We start from the raw sequence: 20,937 nt of genomic DNA on the forward strand, positions 1-20,937 counted from the left end.
AGTTAAGTACTTGGAAGGAGATTTTGTGCTTTGATTGCTTGAGGACAAGCAATAGTCCAAATTGGGGGTTTGATAAGGTGGTATTTTACCCACTTATCTCGTCTCTACTCTTAGATTTTTGCTATGTTTGATTGATAAAATCGTGTGTTTAATGTCGTATACTTCTATGTTACAGATGTTTTGTGTTTTAGAAGTGATTATGAAGAAATCAAGTGAAAACGTGTCAAAAAGGAGCTAAAATAAACAATGAAAATCTGCCAAGTGAATTACGCTTCGCGAACGCGAAGCTACAGGAAATCAAACCTCTACGAACGCGAAGCAGTAGGAAACAAACCTTCGCGAACGCTAAGGCATTTGTCGCGAACGCGAAGAAGAAATAGGCGGAAACACTAGACAGTTCTGGAATTTTACGTTTTTGACCCCAAATAATTTAATACACGACTTAGCTCTTTTTTGGGTATCTTTGGCTTATTTTCAGTCTCTATATTAGAGATGACAAGTTTTGGAGCTAGGGTTCTTGCACACACACTTAGGTCTTGAAGATTTAAAGTTTTTGATTGAGAATTTCTCACCCATTTATGTTATGTTCTTCATTTCCTTGTTTTGTATTGAATATCTAAGTGTGTAGTATTTTTTTCAATACTTGAATCTTGTTTACGGGAATATTCATATTTAAAGTGTGGATTAGATATCTCTTTGTGCATATATGTTGAATAATTTTTATTTATTATGAAGTGAGTTGTTGTTTCTTTAATTATTCTTGTTCTTTAATGTTTCCAAATGGATTAGCTAACCCTAGGACTCGTCCATTAAATTCAAATTAATCTCGAAAAAGGTAATTTGGGGTTGGAAAAAATTAATTAACAAGAACTTGAGACGTTAACCCTCACTTTATAGATTCTACCTAGAGATAGAATTCAACTACTTGTAGCCATAATCGGTGTGCTTAACCTCTTATTTGTTTTAGTGATAATTTAATTAGGAAGTCTTGTTAGTCTTCGGAAGAAGCTAATAAAGAATTACTACCCGAGGCTAATTAACATAAACTCGCTCATATTTGAAAAATTTTAATTACATAAGATCATTACATGAGTGTTAAACCTCGTGTATCCATGCTTGTAGCCATTGCTTATTTTACTTTCTTTCTAGATTAGATTACATTTTCGCATTTAGACATAAATATTTTCACAATCACCCTTTAAGTGTTTAACTTAGCATAATAAGCGATAAATCTCTTACATTGCCTAATCGCCCACATATGTTCTCTGTAGGATTTGACCCCGACTCATAGTTGGGTATATTATATTGTATACGACCGTGTCCATTTACTTTTTAGTAGTTGATTTAGATGTCATCACTTAGTTGAGAGCTAGGAGCTGGTGATTCCTCGTCGGCATTTACGTGGGTCAGTCCGCGCTCGCGTAGAGTCGGCATTTGTGGGCATCGCGTTTGCATGAGGAGGCTCGCGAATGCGTAGATTATTTTAGGGCAGTGTATTTTCTCTTCTTCGCGATCGCGATGATATTTCCGAGATCGCGATTCATAAATTCGTCCAGTGATTATAACTACTCTATTTTCGTAAATTTTAGATATTTTAGCATATTTTGAGCTATGGAGCTCGGATTGAGGTGAGTTTTGAGGCAATTTTTATCACATGGATTGGGTTAGTGTTTTATATTCGGTATTGATTTTATTCCGTGATTCCATCTTCATTTTTGGAATTTGATTGATAATTTCAAAAGAGAAAGTGGGGGGTTTTGTCTAAGCTTTCCTAAGTGAATTTTTGAGTTTTGAATATCGATTCGGGGTCAGATTTGAGTGAAATTAGTATGGCTGGACTTATAATTGAATGGTTGTCGGAGTTTGTAAGTTTTGTCGGTTTCTGAGGTGCGGTGCTGGCCCGGGTTTAACATTTTGGTTGACTTTGAGTAAATGTGTAAAGATTCGACCTTTATCATTTGAGATTGTTTCCTTAGGAATTATTTGATGTATTTGAGTTGTTTTCTGTTAGTTTCGAGCTGTTCGGAATTGTTACGTGCGTGATGGCATTTCTAGAGTATTGTTTGACTAGCTCGGTATTGGATTCGGCTTGTTCGAGGTATGTAACATATCTAAACTTGGGTTTGAGGGTATTCAACCATGGCAACTGTGTTATAAGAGATGTATTAAGGTGACGCACATGCTAGATGACGAGCGTGTGGGCGTGCATCGAGGAAATCATGATTTTAGTTCGCTATTAGAATGTGCCCAGACTAATTTTGATGTTATATCTTGTTACCTCCATGTTCTCCCTACTTGTTTGATTATATGAGTTGTGAATAATGTTATAAATCATGTTTAGGCTATATGCTTATTCTGTTGGGATCCAATGAGGTCATCTCTGTTGTTGAGTTATTTGCTTAAATTGAAATTACATACTTAGACATATTCATTCACTAGTGAATTGATCGCACTTCACGCGATTGTAAAATTATAAAAGATATTAGGGAACTTAGAAATAAACTTTTTATAAAAATTACCAATTGAAAACTTTAGCTAAATTTTCAAAACTAAAACTTCTTACACATTTATCTATATTATTATAAAAGTACCAATATTCTATGCAAAGTGTTAGAGGACTAAAATATCCCTGAAATATTGATCGACTATTATGCCCTCGTATATGATAAAATACTTTTCTCAAAGACACAATTTTGTATATGATAAAATTGTTTAGTAATTTTACTCACAACTTGATTGATTGTAGTGTGGTGACAGCAAAAGCAATTCTGTGTTTTCACACGAAAATTATGGTTAAAGTTTTTGTTGATGTTGTCTCTCTGCACAAGTTGTGATGGGATGCACTAGATAGCTTTACCCTTAATTAGTCGTCACGATCCAAATTCCACTATAGATTGTGATGGTGCCTAACGCGGCTATCAGGCAAGCCAACGGTAATTTACTAATTCAATTACCCATCTTTATTACCTTTGAAATCAAAATTTCCATTAACTAATTAGTATAAAATAGGATTTACATAGTGAAACAATGATGTCTATGTGAACTACCGTACCAAACATTCAGTAGGAACCCCCAAAACCCGGTGTTACAAGTGCATGAGCATCAACTAGAAAAAAATATGATAAATGCAACATCTGTCTAGAATACAAATTAGACAGAAGTATATAAATAACTTTGATGGAGACTCTGTAGTTGCGGATTCGTAGCATGAAATGCAGCTCACCGTAAGTTCCCGCGATAGTTGCGCCCAAAAGATTACTAGACATATAAGTACCTGCACAAAAATGTGCAGCAAGTACAGTATGAGTACGTAAACAATGTGTACCCAGTAAGTATCAGGTCTAATCTCAAAAAACTAGTGACGACAGATCGACTTTGACACTCACTATGGGTCAATAATATTAAAATAGAAATATTTAACTAGACATGGTTTATGTGAATAACAATAATTTTTCTTAACAAGCGGGAATAAATAATTCTTTCAAATTCAATAATTTTCAATTAATCAATTATATTCACAAGCTGTAATAAGATGCCAAGGAATCATGTAATTATTATTATTAAGCGCAATTTTTGCTGAGGTCGTACGACCCGATCCAGAGTGTCGTGTACACTGCCCAGGTACGTGCGGCACGATCCTTAGATGCATTTATATTGTCGAAGCGTTCTTCCCGCTCCACAAGAAAGGAGGACATTTTCTTATGAACCTCCAGAATGAGAAGTTATTATAAGGCGTTAAGGATGTACAATTTCTATTAATAGTCAAGTCATTTGCACAAATATTCAAGTATGTGAAATTTCAGTCTTTTACCATTTCCTCTAATAATTTCCAATATAATTCCAGTACTTTAATTAAATAAATGATGCAATTATTAAAAGTAATTCATGATTTGAATCCTAAACTACCCGGATATAGCATAATTAGTAGCTACGCACGGACTCTCGTTACCTCGTGCGTACGTAGACCCCATTATTAGCAACAATTATGATTTTAAATCACCTATGGGGTAAATTCCCTCTTACAAGATTAGACAAGACACTTACCTCCATCCAAAGCTCCATAGCTGGCTCCAACATGTCACGACCCAAAACATACCCCGTCGTGATGGCGCCTATCGTGGAACTAGGCAAGCCACAACTCAACATCCCAACATAGAAAAATCTTTGAACATAAAGACGGAAGCAAAATAATAATATAGGGAAGAATTTTTGAAAACAAAAATATCCAAAATACGATACAATCCATCCCAAAACCAGGGTGTCACAGAGTATATGAGCATCTAAATTAGAATATAGTCCACTACAGTGTCTAGAGAAATAAACTAAATATACAACTGGTGATAAAGGAGGAGAGTCAAGGCATGCGAATGCCGTGCAACTACCTTGGTAGTCTCCGAACTCTGAAACCGCAATCAGCAACCGCCGCCGTGACCAAAACGCCTAGATCTGCACACGAGGTACAAGGAGTAATGTGAGTACATCCAACTCAATAAGTAACAAGTCCAAACTTTGGACTGAAAGATAGTGATGAACACAACCGATACAAATAAAATAGAAATAACTGAACAGAAATGTAGGCATGCTTTCAAATTAAATAGGCAACTCAAACAGTAAAGTGAAGAAGATCCGAACAGTGTAAAGAACATAGCTCTGCTATCTCTACATGCCAATGCATATACTGTATGTGATGCACCATGTTGTCATCCTCATGTGCTCACACTCTCAAATTCTCAACCATTCGGTACTGTATATGGCCCATACGTCCCATGGAAGATCCATCCCAGAACATATACGTTACTGGCTATAAGTCACCTAGTACTGAGGAAGGCCATTCCAGCCCTGTGGAGAAGATCCATCTCCAGGTATCAAGTACTTCGGACAACATCCATGTCCAGGGAAGATCCACCCCTCAATAATATCAACCGCGCTCACTTGGGGTGTATGTTACAGACTCCAGAGGGGCTCCTACAACCCAAGCGCAATCATAATCATCAGAATAACCGCTGCGGCGTGCAACCCGATCCCATAACTGTCACTCATAACCAGACTCTCGGCCTCACTCAGTCATCAATCTCTCCAGTCTCACCCACGGGCTCACAATGTCATGAAAACAACCGGACATTGATATGATGAATCAATAACTAACTGACACTGAGATACGATATAAAAATGCATGAACAGGACTGAGTATGGAATATTAATAAAAATAATGAGATGACTACAAGACTCGACCACTAAGGGTCCTAACATTACCACCACAAAGCCTAAACATGATATATATAGCATAATTTACAGCTCAATTACTTTATCATGTGAAGAAAGCATGGATATCAACAGCATAGAGTCACTAAACGGTGCCATGGAATCACCCAGGTCACAATTCTCATGGTGCACGCCCGCATGCCCGTAACTTGGCATGTGTGTCACCTCAATACAATTCACATAACACAAATTTTGGGGTTTTGAACCCTCAGAACCAAGTTTGAAAGCGTTACTTACCTCAAACCAAGCAAAGTCCTACTCCGGAATTTCCTTGCCTCTCAATTCATCCTCCGAACATCCCGAATCTAGCCACAAGTAATACAATGCGATCAATATAGGCTAAAGGAATCAATTCCACAAGAAAAATACCAAATTATAGCCAAAATCCGAAATCGGCTCAAACACGGTCCCCAAGCCCACGTCTCGGAATCCAATAAAAATCACAAAAACCGAAAGCCTATTCACTCATGAGTCTAACCATACCAAACTTATCGAAATCCGACCTCATTTGGTCATTCAAATCCCCAAAATTCACTCTCCAATTCTCAAGCCCTAAATCCCCCAAATTTCTAGTTCAAATCCCTAATTAGATGATGAATAAAGCCATGGATTGACGAAATTTATATCATTATGGGTTAGAATCACTTACCCCAATGTTGCTCCTTGAAAACCTTCGAAAATTTGCCTCTCTCCCGAATTCCTCAAGTCCAAAATTGGAAAACGAAAGACAAAACCTCGAGTTGGTATTTTCTGCCCAGCAAAACCGCACCTGCGGTACCGCGTCTGTGAAAAGGGCTCCGCTTCTATGGAAATTCATTTAAAGATTGACTTTGCTCCTGCGATCACCTGACTCCATTTGCGGCCATCACAGATGCGGGGCCTAAGCTGCACCGGCGATCCAACTGCGCATCTACACCTCTCAATCTGTTTCTGCGACTACCACAGATGCAGGATTTCCATCGCACCCGCGGTCTGAGCCCATGCCTTCCTTAGCCGCAGCTGAGGCTCTTCCTTCGCTCCTGCAGCCTCGCACCTGCGGTTCCCATTCCGCAGGTGCGGAAACACCATCAGCAACAGCTTCAGCCGCATTTTTCTAACTTCAAACGATCCGTTAACCACCCGGAATTACCCCGAGGCCCTCGATACCTCAACCAAACATACCAACAGGTCATATAACCCTATAGGAACTTAGTCGAAATCTCGAATCACTCAAAAACAACATCAAAACACCAAATTATACTCGGATTCAAGCCTAAGAACTTCTAAACTTCCAAATTCAGCAAATGACGCCGAAACCTACCAAACCACGTCCGATTGACCTCAAATTTTGCACACAAGTCATATTCAGTATTATGGACCTACTCCAACTTCCGGAATCAAAATCTGACCCCGATATCAAAAAGTCAACTCACTGGTCAAACTTTCCAAAAATTTGACTTTCGCCATTTCAAGCCTAAATTTGCTAGAGACCTCAAATTCACCGTCCGGACACGCTCCTAAGTCCAAAATCACCCAACGGGGCTAACGGAACTCCATTTCGGAGTCGTCTCCACACCATCCCGACTACGGTCAAATTCCTAAGAATTAAGCTTCCGTTTTAAGGACTAAGTGTCCCAAAATACTCCGTAACCAAAACAAGACCTCCCGGCAAGTCACATAAGCAGAAACAGATATGGGGAATGTAGTAAATAGGGGATCGGGGATAATACACTCAAAACGACCGACCAGGTCGTTACATCCTCCCCTACTTAAACATACGTTCGTCCTCGAACGTGCCAAGAGTTGTTTCCCAGCCACCAAATCACTATTCCATCTTACCACGCACGTACGCAGGGGTGATCCCACGTCACCCTATACCATATAGGTCTAATAACACCACATAACTGAAAATTCCTAATTCTACCTAGCCCACAAGCCTTAGAATCCAATTTCCAACATCCGAAATTTCTTATAAGGTCAGAATCCTGCAACCTATACATTGTATAAGTCTGGACAAGCTGTACCAAAAGCCATAACCATAACTCAAATTCTCAAAACATTAAATACCACATAGCTCAAATGCTTGAACTAATGATTTCTAATCACCGTAGTTGCTCGAAACAACCCCATGCCGGTAATAAACCTCATATCAAACAAGACTCCATTCTAAAACCTTCGTACACCACCGATGATGAAAGAAACACGCAGAGACTCGTAACCATTCAACAGATTTACTAGTCGTGGAGCTCCCTCTCCTTCGACAAGAACCATAGCAAATTCCTAAGCGGACTTTCGATATTATTCTTCCAAATATGCCACAATCAAATCTGATAGCACCCATCCTACATCCGACGACTTCATCTTATCAAATACCAGCTAGTATACTAACATGCCATACCAATACTATCTAATGCCACAACCCGTGCAATCCGTGCACCAATAAGCAACCTTCCAAATGTACTCAATCATGATCATGACTCAAACAAGAGAATCATCTCGTAAGCCCGATGGGTATCACCCCAACGCAATGCTAAGAACTCATCACACACCGCAGAACCATAACATACGAACCTAACACAAGGATCATATCTCAACATAACTCTGCCGCAATACGCGACCCCATCCAAACACTGATCCACATGAAATACCTCAGCCACCATGCTCAAAATCAATAACCACGCGCAATCCGGCATCAAGTGCTCGAAGCGCATTACCATAACCATAGAGAAGCAAATGACACAATTCCACACAAACCCGAAAGAACATAACCAATGCGCAACCACTCATGCATCACCCAAATACCCATGTCGCGCAAATTTCCGCTATAAGGCCCCAATAGAACTGCACCATGGGTGCATATAACCAACGAATCACAACCCCTCGTAGCATATAAGAGAAACTCACCGAACATATCAAAACACGAATAAGCTCAACAACAACCGAATGGCACATCCCTCAACAATAGCAGTATGGAGCGAACCAATCCGACTCGGTGTAGAATACACATCCTAATTGGGCCTACCAATGGACCCCCAAATCAACTCCGGGCACCCCCACATGGATAAATAACCCTCCAAAAGCCCACAATGACTGAATCATAACACATACTATCGTCTAGCTAGCTTCGGCCATGACTTTATAATTCACAACCATAGAAACAACATGCTCTTGAGAACTCCCAGTCTCCAAATCTATATAACACACGAATCCCATATCTGATCCCAACTCCACCGCCAGAAGGTCTAACACATCTCTCATACACGATCATCCACGATGAATACTCCTAAAATTCTTCTGTGCCACATGGCAAAAGTGAATATCAACAGTCGGTCAACTAGAAGAGTATCGCAATACCAATGAACATCCGTAAATCAAAACATAATTCCCCTTTCAACCGCGCATCCCTCTCAGGGATTACCGAGCAACTATAACATTCATCTAAATATACAACACTGACCATTATGTACAGAATTCGTGAACTTGCCTTCGAGAATGAACTGCCACCTTGTACATGTAAATCTTAATCCTGCACAACACCACATCTATCATGTCATCAACATACTGGTCTAGCCTACTATCTAGTTGTCCTATTTACTTCGAGTTTCTTCTGAATTATCCTCATTTTGATATTTCTCCTTGTCAGAACTCCACGATCGTTACCCAAAGCTCACTACAAGACATCCTAACATAACACCACACCACCATAAGGCCCATAAGCCATTGTACTCTTCTTAAGTACCTCCATAAATACCTCAACTATAACGCTCACTCTGAAAATACCTTATGCAAATTTAAAATTATTCTTCTTACCTTTCTTATGCTAAAATATAGAATCCATAATCATACAGAATTACTGCAAATCTTGGCACCATTAAATGTAATTTCAAATTCTAAATTGCACCACCCAAGCGGGCTGAAAGACACGTGCCTCATTAGCACAGCAACGCTTGAAAGGGTAACCCTGCCTTAACACCACCGATCAAATTCACACCCCATGCGCACTACATCCTTCAAAATAATAATTTAATCATTTTATGATTTGTTTTTCATAAGGTGCGATATAACCCGCATTCAAGAAATTTTCTTACTCAAGTCATCCCCAATATCAACCTCTGCAAGTCATAACCAATCAACAAGTATGCCTCGTCCCAAAAACTAATACCGTACAAAATCGTGCAATCAAATCATAGATAGAGGACTCCCCCGCTTGGCTCAAAGCCATATAATAAAACATCTGATAACTCACCATACACAAGATAACATCTAAATTGACCATACTAAGCAATAAAAGATCTACTATAGTCTCCAGACTCCCAATAGTCACCACACATGACCGATATACACGGTCCACAATGACAGTATTGCCCACCACGTAGACATATGAATAGGAAACTAGAGACTCACGGGCATATCCAGATAATGAGCGAAATGCGAGGACACATATGAATAAGTGGGACCAGGGTCAAATAATACAAAGGCATCTCTATGGAAAACTAAGACAATACCTGCAATCACAGCATCCGAAGCAATGGTATCTGGTCTGGTAGGGAGTGCGTAGAAACGGGCCTAACTGCCACCTCATCGGCCTCCCGCTCTAGGGCGACCCCTAGCTGACTGAGGTCTAACCCGATCTGGCTGGGCGGGTGGTGAAGTAACTGGTGCCGAAGTCGAAGGCTGACTCCTCTGCTGAGATAAACCTCCCGAAAGTCGGGGATAATGCCTCTTGATATGACCCAAATCTCCGCACTCAAAGCAACCCCTCACTGCAAAATGGCGGTGGGGACTAAAGGGAACCTCGAGTACCGGAATAACTGCTAGAAGGTCTTGGCACAGATGAACCCGAACTGATGGTGCATGAGACGAACTCTGAGCTGGTAGTGCACCGAATGAAGATTGTCCCTGCTAATAGATGTGTGCACCATGTCCAGATGATGCACCACGGTGAATCGGGCGAGTCGTCTGAGCATGTCTGAAAGGACGACCCCTACCGTGGTGGAGCTGACCCCCAGAAGGAACTCCGCTGAATCCACCTTGTCCATGAGGCCTCTTGGCCTCCCTCTGAACCTGCTCCTGGCTGCGAACCATCTCAATCTGACAAGCAATATCAACAACCTTATCAAATGTAGCACCAGACACTCTCTCTATAGTCATAAGCAATCGCAGCTAAAAAGTGAGGCAATCTATGAACCTCTTAATCCTTTCCCTATCTATGGGAACCAACCAGAGAGCATGATGGGCCAACTCTGAAAATCTCATCTCATACTGCGTCACGAACATATCACCCTAACGAAACTACTCGAACTGCCTGCGCAGCTCCTCTCTGCGGGACTAAGCCACGAACTTCTCCAGAAAGAGAACGGAGAACTGCTGCCAGGTAAGGGGTGCTGTGCCGACTGGCCTACACCTCTTGGAAGCCTCCCACCAACTGAAGGCAGCCCCAAAGAACTAAAAAGTAGTTAATGAGACCCCACTAGTCTCGAGAATACCTGTTGTACGGAGTATCCTCTGATATCCAAGAAACATTGTGTATCCTCACCCTCGGCACCACTGAAAGATGGAGGATGGAGTCTCCCAAACCTCTCCAATCTACGCTGCTCATCCTCAAGGCATAGCAGGAACCACATAGTCTTGAGCAGCTACAACCGGTTGGGCTGGTGGCGCCCCCAATGTTTGGAGTCCCTGAAAAACCTTCTCGGGTATGCGAGCGGCGAGAGTCTGAGTGCCTTCCCCGGCCTGAGAAGTGGATGTGGCCGTCGAAATAGAGACCGGCTGAGCGAGGCCGGCATATAGTGTCAGGATCTGAGCCTCCTGAAGGTCGGGAATCACAATAGGCACAAGTGGTGCCCGAGCTAGCCCCGCTTAGGCATCCATAACTGGGACCTGGTCCTGATCTGGGGCAACTGGTGGATCTGCAGGTGCTGCACTAGCCGTTGTGCGGGCTACACCTTTGCCCCTCCCACGGCCTCTACCGTGCCCTCGGCCTCCCGCGACCCTGGCTGGTGGTACTGGTGGATGTCCATCCTGCCCGGTAGTACGAGTCCTCACCATCTCTGAGAGAATGAAACAACAGATTTTTAAGTTACCAGAATCAACAGATTCGCACAACAAGAATTCAAGAATGTGGAATTTTGCTAAAGGTTTTGCAGCCTCTCGAAGATAAGTACAGACATCTCCGTACCGATCCACAAGACTCTACTAAATTCGCTCATGACTCGTGAGACCTATGTAACCTAGGCTCTGATACCAACTTGTCACAACCAAAAACCTACCCTGTCGTGATGGCGCCTATCATGGAACTAGGCAAGCCACAACTCAACATCCCAACACAGAAAAATCTTTGAACATAAAGACGGAAGTAATTTAATAATTTAGGAAAGCCTTTTTGAAAACAGAAATATCCAAAATACGATACAATCCTTCCCAAAACCAGGGTGTCACAGAGTACATGAGCGTCTAAATTAGATTACAGTTCCTACACTGTCTAGAGAAATAAACTAAAAATACAACTGGTGATAAAGGAGAGTCAAGGCCTGTGAACGTCGTGCAGCTACCTTGGTAGTCTCCGAATTCTGAAGCCGCAATCATCAACCGTCGCCGCGACCAAAAAATGCCTGGATCTTCACACGAGGTACATGAAGTAACGTGAGTACATCCAACTCAGTAAGTAACAAGTCCAAACTTTGGACTGAAAGGTAGTGATGAACTCAACCTGTACAGATAAAATAGAAATACCTGAACAGAAACATAGGCATGCTTTCAAATTAAATAGCCAACTCAAACTGTAAAGTGAAGCAGATTCGAACGGTGTAAAGAATATAACTCTGCTATATCTATATGTCAATGCACATGCTGTATGTGATGCACTATAATGTCAGCCTCATGTGCTCACACTCTCAAATGCTCGACCACTCGGTACTGTATATGGCCCATACCGCCCAGGGAAGATCCATCCCAAAACATATACATCACCGACTATAAGTCACCCAATACCGAGGTAGGACAATCTAGCCTTAAGGAGAAAATCCATCTCCAGGTATCAAGTACTTCAGACAAGATCCATGTCCAGGGAAGATCCATCCCTCAATAATATCAATCGCGCTCACTGAGGGTGTGTTACAGACTCCAGAAGGGCTCTTACAGTCCAAGCGTTATCATAATCATCAGAATAACCGTTGCGACGTGCAGCCCGATCCCATAACTGTCACTCATAACCAAGCTCTCGGCCTCACTCAGTCATCAATCTCTCCAGTCTCACCCACGGGCTCACAATGTCATGAAAATCACCGGACAATGATATGATGAATCAATAACTATCTGAGACTGAGATACGATATAACAATACATGAACAGGACTGAGTACGGAATATTAATAAAAATAATGAGATGATAGCAAGACTCGACCACTAAGGGTTCCAACAATACCAGCATAGAGCCTAAACATGATATATAGCATAATTTACAGCTCAATTACTTTATCACATGAAGAAAGCATGGATATCAACAAGATAGAGTCACTAAGCGGTGCCATGTAATCACCCAGGTCACAATTCTCATGGTGCACGCTCGCATGCCCGTCACTTGGTATGTGCGTCACCTCAATACCATTCACATAACACAAAATTTGGGGTTTCGAACCCTCAGAACCAAGTTTGAAATCGTTACTTAACTCAAACCAAGCAACGTCCTACTCCGGAATGTCCTTGCCTCTCAATTCGTCCTCTAAACGCCCCGAATCTAGCTACAAGTAATACAAATACGATCAATATAGGCTAAAGGAATTAATTTACAAGAAAAATACCAAATTATAGCCAAAATCCGAAATCGGCTCAAACTCGGCCCCTAGGCCCACGTCTCGGAATCCAACAAAAATCACAAAACCCAAAAGCCTATTCACTCATGAGTCTAACCATATCAAATTTATCAAAATCTGACCTCATTTGGTCATTCAAATCCCCAAAATCAACTCTCCAATTCTCAAACCCTAAATTGAGCTGATGTTTTCTGCCCAGCAAAACCGCACTTGCGGTCCTAGTTTAGCACCTGCGGAACCGCATCTGCGAAAAGGGATCCGCTTCTTCGGAAAGACTGACTCCGCTCCTGCGATCACTTGACCGCATCTGCGATCCAATTACGCATATGCGCCTTTCAATCCGCTTCTGCGACCACCACAGATGCGGGATTTCCATCTCACCCGTGGTCTGAGCCCAGGCCTTCCTTAGCCACACCTGCGGCTCTTCCGGCCTCGCACCTGTAGTTCCCATTCTGCAGGTGTGGAAACACCAGCAGTAGCAGCTTCAGTTGCATTTTTCTAACTTCAAACGATCTGTTAGCCACCCGGAATCACCCCGAGGCCCTCGGGACCTCAACCAAACATACCAACAGATCATATAACCCTATACGAACTTAGTCGAAACCTCGAATCACTCAAAAACAACATCAAAATGCCAAATTATACTCGGATTCAAGCCTAAGAACTTCTAAACTTCCAAATTTCGCAAACGACGCCGAAACCTACCAAACCACGTCTGATTGACCTCAAATTCTGCACACAAGTCATATTTAGCATTACGGACCTACTCCAACTTCTGGAATTGAAATCCGACCCCGATATTAAAAGTCAACCCATTGGTCAATCTTGCCAAAAATTTGACTTTTGCCATTTCAAGCCTAAATTAGCTACAGACCTCAAATTCATAGTCCAAACACGCTCTTAAATCCAAAATCACCAACGGAGCAAACGAAACTGACAGAACTCCATTCCGGAGTCATCTGCACACCATCCCGACTATGGTCAAAATCCTAAGACTTAAGCTTCCGTTTTAGGGACCAAGTATCCCAAAACACTCCGAAACCAAAACAAGACCTCTCGGCAAGTCACATAAGCAGAAACAGATACGGGGAATGCAATAAATAGGGGATCAGGGCTAATACGCTCAAAAAAATTGGCCGGGTCGTTACACAATGTCACTCAACACCCAAACCGATGCTTGTCAATCCAAAATTATGCAAACAAGGTGCAAACCAATCAAAATGTGTTATAATACCCATAATTATTCAATTTAAACAATTTTCAACTCCGCTCGAAAAGTCGATAATATCAACCCTAGGACCCACGTGCACGGATTCCAAAAATATTTGAAGATAAACTTTACCCATAACATCACGGACTCAATTACATCATTTATTCCAAATTCTATGTCCTCAACGTTGTCAAAATTCAAAAATATCAAATTTCTAGGTTTTTCTTCAAAATTCCAAATTCCTACGAATTTCCATATTTAAATCCATATATAAATGAAGTATTTAACTTGCAATAGGTGGGAATCACTTACCTCATGTCACTTGATGAAAATCCTTCCTTGAAGTTCTCCAAAAATTGCCTAACCAAGTGGAAATGGGCCAAAATCACGTACTTAAGCAAACCTTCTGCCCATCGATCACCGCACCTACGGTCACGCGGCCGCTTTTACGGTTCTGCATGTGCGGCCAAAATACCGCTTATGCGGCCTGACAGCGTTTCTGCGGCTCTTCGTGCGCAGGTGTGGCCCCGCTTCTGCGGAACTTGACCGCATCTGCGGTCCCAGCCTCCCCCAGTGAATTCTTCTTCTGTGCCCCCTCTTGGCCGCTTCTGCGGCTCTGCACCTGCGGCCAAAACCTCGCAGGTGCGGTTACACCAGATACTAGTTGCCTCACCATTTTCCTTAGTCTAAAAATCGATCCGTTAAGCATCGAAAACTCACCCGAGGCCCACGGGACCCCAACCAAACATACCAAAAAGTCCTAAAACTTCATACGAACTTAGTCGAGCCTCTAAATCACATCAAACAATGATAAAAACATGAATCACCCTCCAATTCAAATTTAATGAACTTTGAAACTTCAAACTTCTATAATCGATGACGAAACCTATCAAATCACGTCTGATTGACCTCAAATTGTGCACACAACTCATAATTGACATTACGGACCTACTCCAACTTCTGAAATCGGAATCCGACCACGATATCAAAAAGTCCACTCCCGATCACACTTTTCAAAATCATCCAAATTTCTTACTTTCGCCAATTGAAGCCGAAATGACATACGAACCTCCAAATCAAAGTCCGGACACGCTCGTAAGATCAGAATCACCATACAAATCTATTCCTAGGCTCGGAATCCTAAATGGACATCGATAACATCAAAATCCATTCTAACCCAAACTTAGAAAATTCTTAAACCTTCAAAATGTCAACCTTCCGTAATAAGCACTGAAATACTCCCTAGACACCAAATTCTCAACCCGAACATACGCTATGGTGCAAAATCATCATACGAATCTATTGGAACCTTCCAATCCCTATTCCGAGGTCATTTACTAAAAATCAGAACCTTAGTCAATTCTTCCAACTTAAAGCATCTAAATTTAGAATATTATTCCCGAATCAACTCCAAACATCCCAAAATTCGATTTCGATTGCACGTACAAGTCATAATACCTGAAGTGAAGCTACTCAAGGCCTCAAATAGCTGAACGACGCGCTAGAGATCAAAATGATCGGTCGTGTCATTACATTCTCCCCCACCTAAACATACGTTCGTCTTCGAACGTGCTAGGAATTGCTCTGAATCAAAATAGTACGTATGCATCATCAATTAGTTTATAAGCATATACAAGCATTTTTCATAATTTTGTTTCTTTCATAATTTTTAAAGGCTTTAAATCAATTTATTTCTGCATTGTTTATTATATAAATATCTAATAATTACCCTCCAAATTATTTATATGATGATTTAATCATCTGAACTTATCATTTATACCAATATGAGGTTTTAAATATTTTTAGGGCATTTATTATAATTACATTTGCATTTTTCAGGGCTAAATTTCACATTTTGCAATAATAGCCCATATGCATGTATAATTATATTCTTTATGCAGAAAATAACTTTTTATATTTTTATAATGTTAAATAATTGTTTTTAATCATTTTCATGCATAAATAATTTTTTTTATTTATTAATTTATTTATTATGTTTTTATAAATTATTTATTTGTTAAAATTGGGTATTTAAAATCTAGCCCTAAATTCCTTCTAATTTCGAACCTAACAAACAAACGTAGCCCAATTACCCCTGGCCCAAGACCAATTAACCCAACCCCATACCCAGTCGTGACCCGTTTAACCACCCGACCCAAAACCCTTTTAAATCGTGGTCGCGACCCATATTACACCCTCCCCTTTTAATTATAACCAAACCCCCTAAACCTAAATCATTCCTCACCGCCCGTTGCCCTTGAATCCTCTCATCTCTCAAACCCTAGCCGTCTTTCCCCCAATTTTCTCTCCTAATCCCACCGGACATGGGATTACATAGTTGTTTCTTGCCATATTCTACTTCCCCCGGTACTGGAACCTTCTACAAACTGCTTGCCTAAATATGTCAAGCGGATCTCATCAACTTCGAACCAAAGCTGGTTCAGTGCCTTGACTTTTTCCGTCTATGTTCATTCTTGTTCTTTTATGGTATAAATCTTTGTGTATTTCCGTGATTCCTACTCACCCTAAAATTAGGGTTTCAGATTCTTTTAAATCGAACCAAGTCTGGTACGATTCTTTGATTTTAAAAGGCATTTCTGTCTATGTTCATCTTATTCTATGCAGCATGTGATTTTTACTTTTTATTTATTTTAGATTTCTACCGATTTGTGTACTTTACCTAAAATTAGGGTTTTGAAATTTTCTCTTTTCCTTACTGATTTCGATTTCTTTCCTTTCTCGTATTTGATTGATGATTTTCCTTGTTTGGATGTTAATTTCTACTACTATATAAACCCCTCCCCATTCCCCTTTGAGAGGGACTGGAATCATTAATGTTTACGAAAAAACTAAATGTATCGCTCTTTGTTCTCTAAATACTCTTGTTCTATATATTCTGGTTCCTGGCCGGCTGAAAGCCAAGTCCAGAAATTCTGGGTTCTTGCTACTGTGGACTTTGTTCTTTCTTGGTTTTCGCTAAACTGGTGAGTTGCTGAACGTTTGTCACTTCATTCCTATTTACCTGTCATTTGCATATGTTTTCGCTTCTGAAGATTGTAGTTTAATGTGTTTTCTGGGCTATTCTTGTATGCAATCCTGATTGCTTTACTTTAATTTTTTGGTCTCTCTAATCTTTACTTTATTATGATGGTAATTTGAAACATGCCTAAGCCTAATTCGAGTAATCAAGATTCTCTTAATTTTGTTTAGCCAATGTGTTACTGCTTGACATCTCTTTAGTTTGTAATCCTGCTTAAGGTTGTCCATTCTGTTATTCGAATATGCTCCATATGCATAATTTGAACTTCCTTTTGATTAACTGGTCTATTAGGTCAGATTTGAATGCTTACACTTATTGTATGACATGAGTTTATCTTCCTTTTCTGTTTTGAATCTCTATAATGGCAATCTTGCATAGGTAGTATGTTTTAATTTTGTGTCAAGATCATGTTCTATCAATCATGACTAGTTCTCAGTTAATATACCCCTTAGCATGTTTTCGCTCACTTGATCCACCAGTATGTTGTCATAATTTGTGCTTCCCTAGTATGTCTAAATAATGTTCTGCTACCTGATGTGAAGTTAACATGGCTATCTTGTGACACTAGCACCTGTACTTAACATAATTTGGACCTTTTTCCTGTTATGAGGATGTGTACTCCAATCCTGCTAACCTGTTTGTTAGTGTGTAACTACTTATGCACTAGGTGTCTAACTTGTTCTTCTAAATCTTGATAAAGGTGTTCTTAAAACCTAAATCTTGTTTGATTATTTGATTTATGTGCCCAGCTTGACTATTTTTGTACCCTTCAGTTCTTTCCCTCAGCTATTATCCACTCTCGCTCATTATTATTTATGCTATTCTGAACTCCTTATTCCTAGCTGGCTGAAAGCCAAGGCTATCAAGGCTCTTTCCACTAACCTCCCTAGTGTGAACACTACTCAGGGTTCATTTGAGACCCTTGTGAACTCTGACACACTAGGATTTGGTCCCTAATCTTTCCTCTGAACTGTCTTTGTTAACCTCTCTAGCGTGAGCACCGCCTTGGGTTCTTGCAGCCCTTGGGAACTCTGACATACCAGAGCCTTGGTTCTATATGCTTAACTTTATTTTGTGCCCACTAGGTGAATCACTCAATTCCTGGCTGCCTTATGTCCATGAAGATGTAATTTTGGGCTATTATGAACTATGAGAATGAAGGCCCGGCCTAGCCAGGTGTATCTTTGGACCTGCTATAGGCTCCATATAGCTATTCTACTTTGTAATTTACTCTATTCATTCTGGGTCAGTAATAATTCTTGTAATGACATTTTGAGGTATTAGTAAAAGTGGGAAAGGGGTTTTATCTTACACTTGCATTAAAATGGGTAGAAATCCTGCCTATAGGTTCATTACTTAGCTAAAATGTGTTATTATGCTCAAACATGTTCAGTTGTCATGTGTTAGAAATCATGCCTATAGGTATTCTATTTTTCACAAAACGTGTCACTTTTCAGTTATTATAGAAATCTTGCCTATAGGTATCCTATTATGCTCAAAGATGTTCTATTATTATGTATTAGCAATCTTGCCTATAGGTTCTTCATTTGGTTCAAATGTGTTCTACTTCTGCTTGCTAGAAACCATGCCTATAGGATATTGAATGATGAATGTCTCAATGTGCGCATAGGAATCTGTTTACATGTGGCTTAATCTACAGATTTAGATGCCATGCCTATAGGATCTAAAAATTAGTTTTAATTATAAAAATCATGTATATCGGGTCTGATGCAGTCTTAATTACCGCCTTGCTCGTTTCTTCAACACTGTGCTAATCATCACTATTAGATACCATGCCTATATGACTCGATTAAGAAGTTCTGAACATATTCTTGTGATTGTCATTGTCAGTTGCTACGAGAATCACTTAGGCATCATGACTATAGATTTAATCTCTTATGCTTGTAATCAGTAGGCAAATATGTAGGCTGTAAAAATTATATTAAAAGGAAAAGGCTTGTAAAACTGCTTTCTTAAGAAATCCGGAATCACATAGAGATCTTGCCTATAGGATTCTGCAAACTTATTTAAATCTACAACTGTCAATATGAATCAGTTTGCGTGCATTTTTTGTTTAAGTGCGGAGGCTAACTTGAGCCCTTATTTGCTTATACGTGAAAGTCCAAATTGTTTTGCATGTCGTCTAGAACCACTCCGAGATAGAGGTCCAAATGCCTCTTGGACCATAGGCATGGGACGGGTAGTGCACGCATAGGGAACGATTTAGAATCAACTAGTGCGCTTTAGGTAAACAACTTAAAGATAGTAATCGGGTAGTAGGAGATGATAGTCTGTGCCCGCTAAATAATACGAGTAACACCCCACCTCGAGGGAGTTACGAAGTATTATTTATGTTGTACGAGGTGATCCTTTAGGCTAAAACACTTAAGACCCCCCCTCCCACCTTTGTTTAAAAGTCAATCATTTTTATTTGCCCAATTTTTGTCTCTTCTCCTTGTTTAGACTAATTCATATAATTCGAGTTCGGCCGAGACCCACCATTGTAGACCTCGAAGAGTGCCTAACATCTTCTCCTCGAGGTAATTTGAGCCCTTACCCGATCTTTGGTGACGCAACTGGTTAATCCAGAGTTATCTGCAAATAGGTGCCCTAACGCACCTTAATCCGTTAGGTGGCAACTCACTCTTTTAACATCCTTCCTTAAAAGGGTTGTCGCGTGTCGAAGCCCGATTTCGTGAGAAAAAGGGGCGCGACAGCATGGCGACTCTGCTGGGGATATATTTTAGGCTCTTACCATTGCGAACTTGGTCTATATTAATTAGTATCTCTCGATAAACATGTCTTTATTATTTTGCTTATGCTTGAACATCCCGCTCCCATTCTCCCTTTTATTGCTACATGCACACCCTCTTCGCTATTTCCCCTTTATGTGAACTCATATGCAACTCTTCGCTTAATCTGGTTACAATATGCATCACACTGGCTCCAACTTTTTAAATTTTGTTATATCATGACTTTCCCAATCCTTACCCCTTAGTCGCTTCATTACATTTTTTTTATATTATACGAACTAACTTCTTCCCTGTTTTTCTTTCTTTTATGTCCTTACATTTATTAAATATTGCATTTATCGCTTTTATCATGAAAAATTCTTGACAACGTATTGTTTTATTTTTACATAAAGCATGCTCTACATCATATTCCACTCGTGTGCAATTAATACTATAGCGGCACTTGATGAGTGTCCGCGCTCTTCCTATATTACCCTTTGTAAATTTGGAAAGGCTTATTTGCGATAAAACTAGTCGATCAGTGATACAATCGACGGTTCCGTGTCTTTTCCTCTCAAGTTGTCCACTTGAGGGTACCGGTATAGACTCTTCTAGAAACCCTTACTCTAATATTAACTGTGCATGCATCATGTCTAAACCTAATATGGGTTAGAACGATATCTGCGTAATAACCCCCTAAGGCAAGCCTTGTCCAAAGCCCATCAGGGTTTCCATAATCCCAACGGGCACGATCATGATATGTGCATTATTTGGAGAAAACGTGCTGATATGCTAATCATTAATGCGTAAATAGTCGGATCCGGAGGGGGAAAGGGCTAACTTTATCTGTTTTGTAGAGATGAGGAACGAAGTCCCCAGGTTCGGCATGGTTCGAAGTATCCCA

Source organism: Nicotiana tomentosiformis, chromosome 11 (assembly GCF_000390325.3).
Source record: "Nicotiana tomentosiformis chromosome 11, ASM39032v3, whole genome shotgun sequence".
Taxonomy (NCBI): Eukaryota; Viridiplantae; Streptophyta; class Magnoliopsida; order Solanales; family Solanaceae; genus Nicotiana; species Nicotiana tomentosiformis.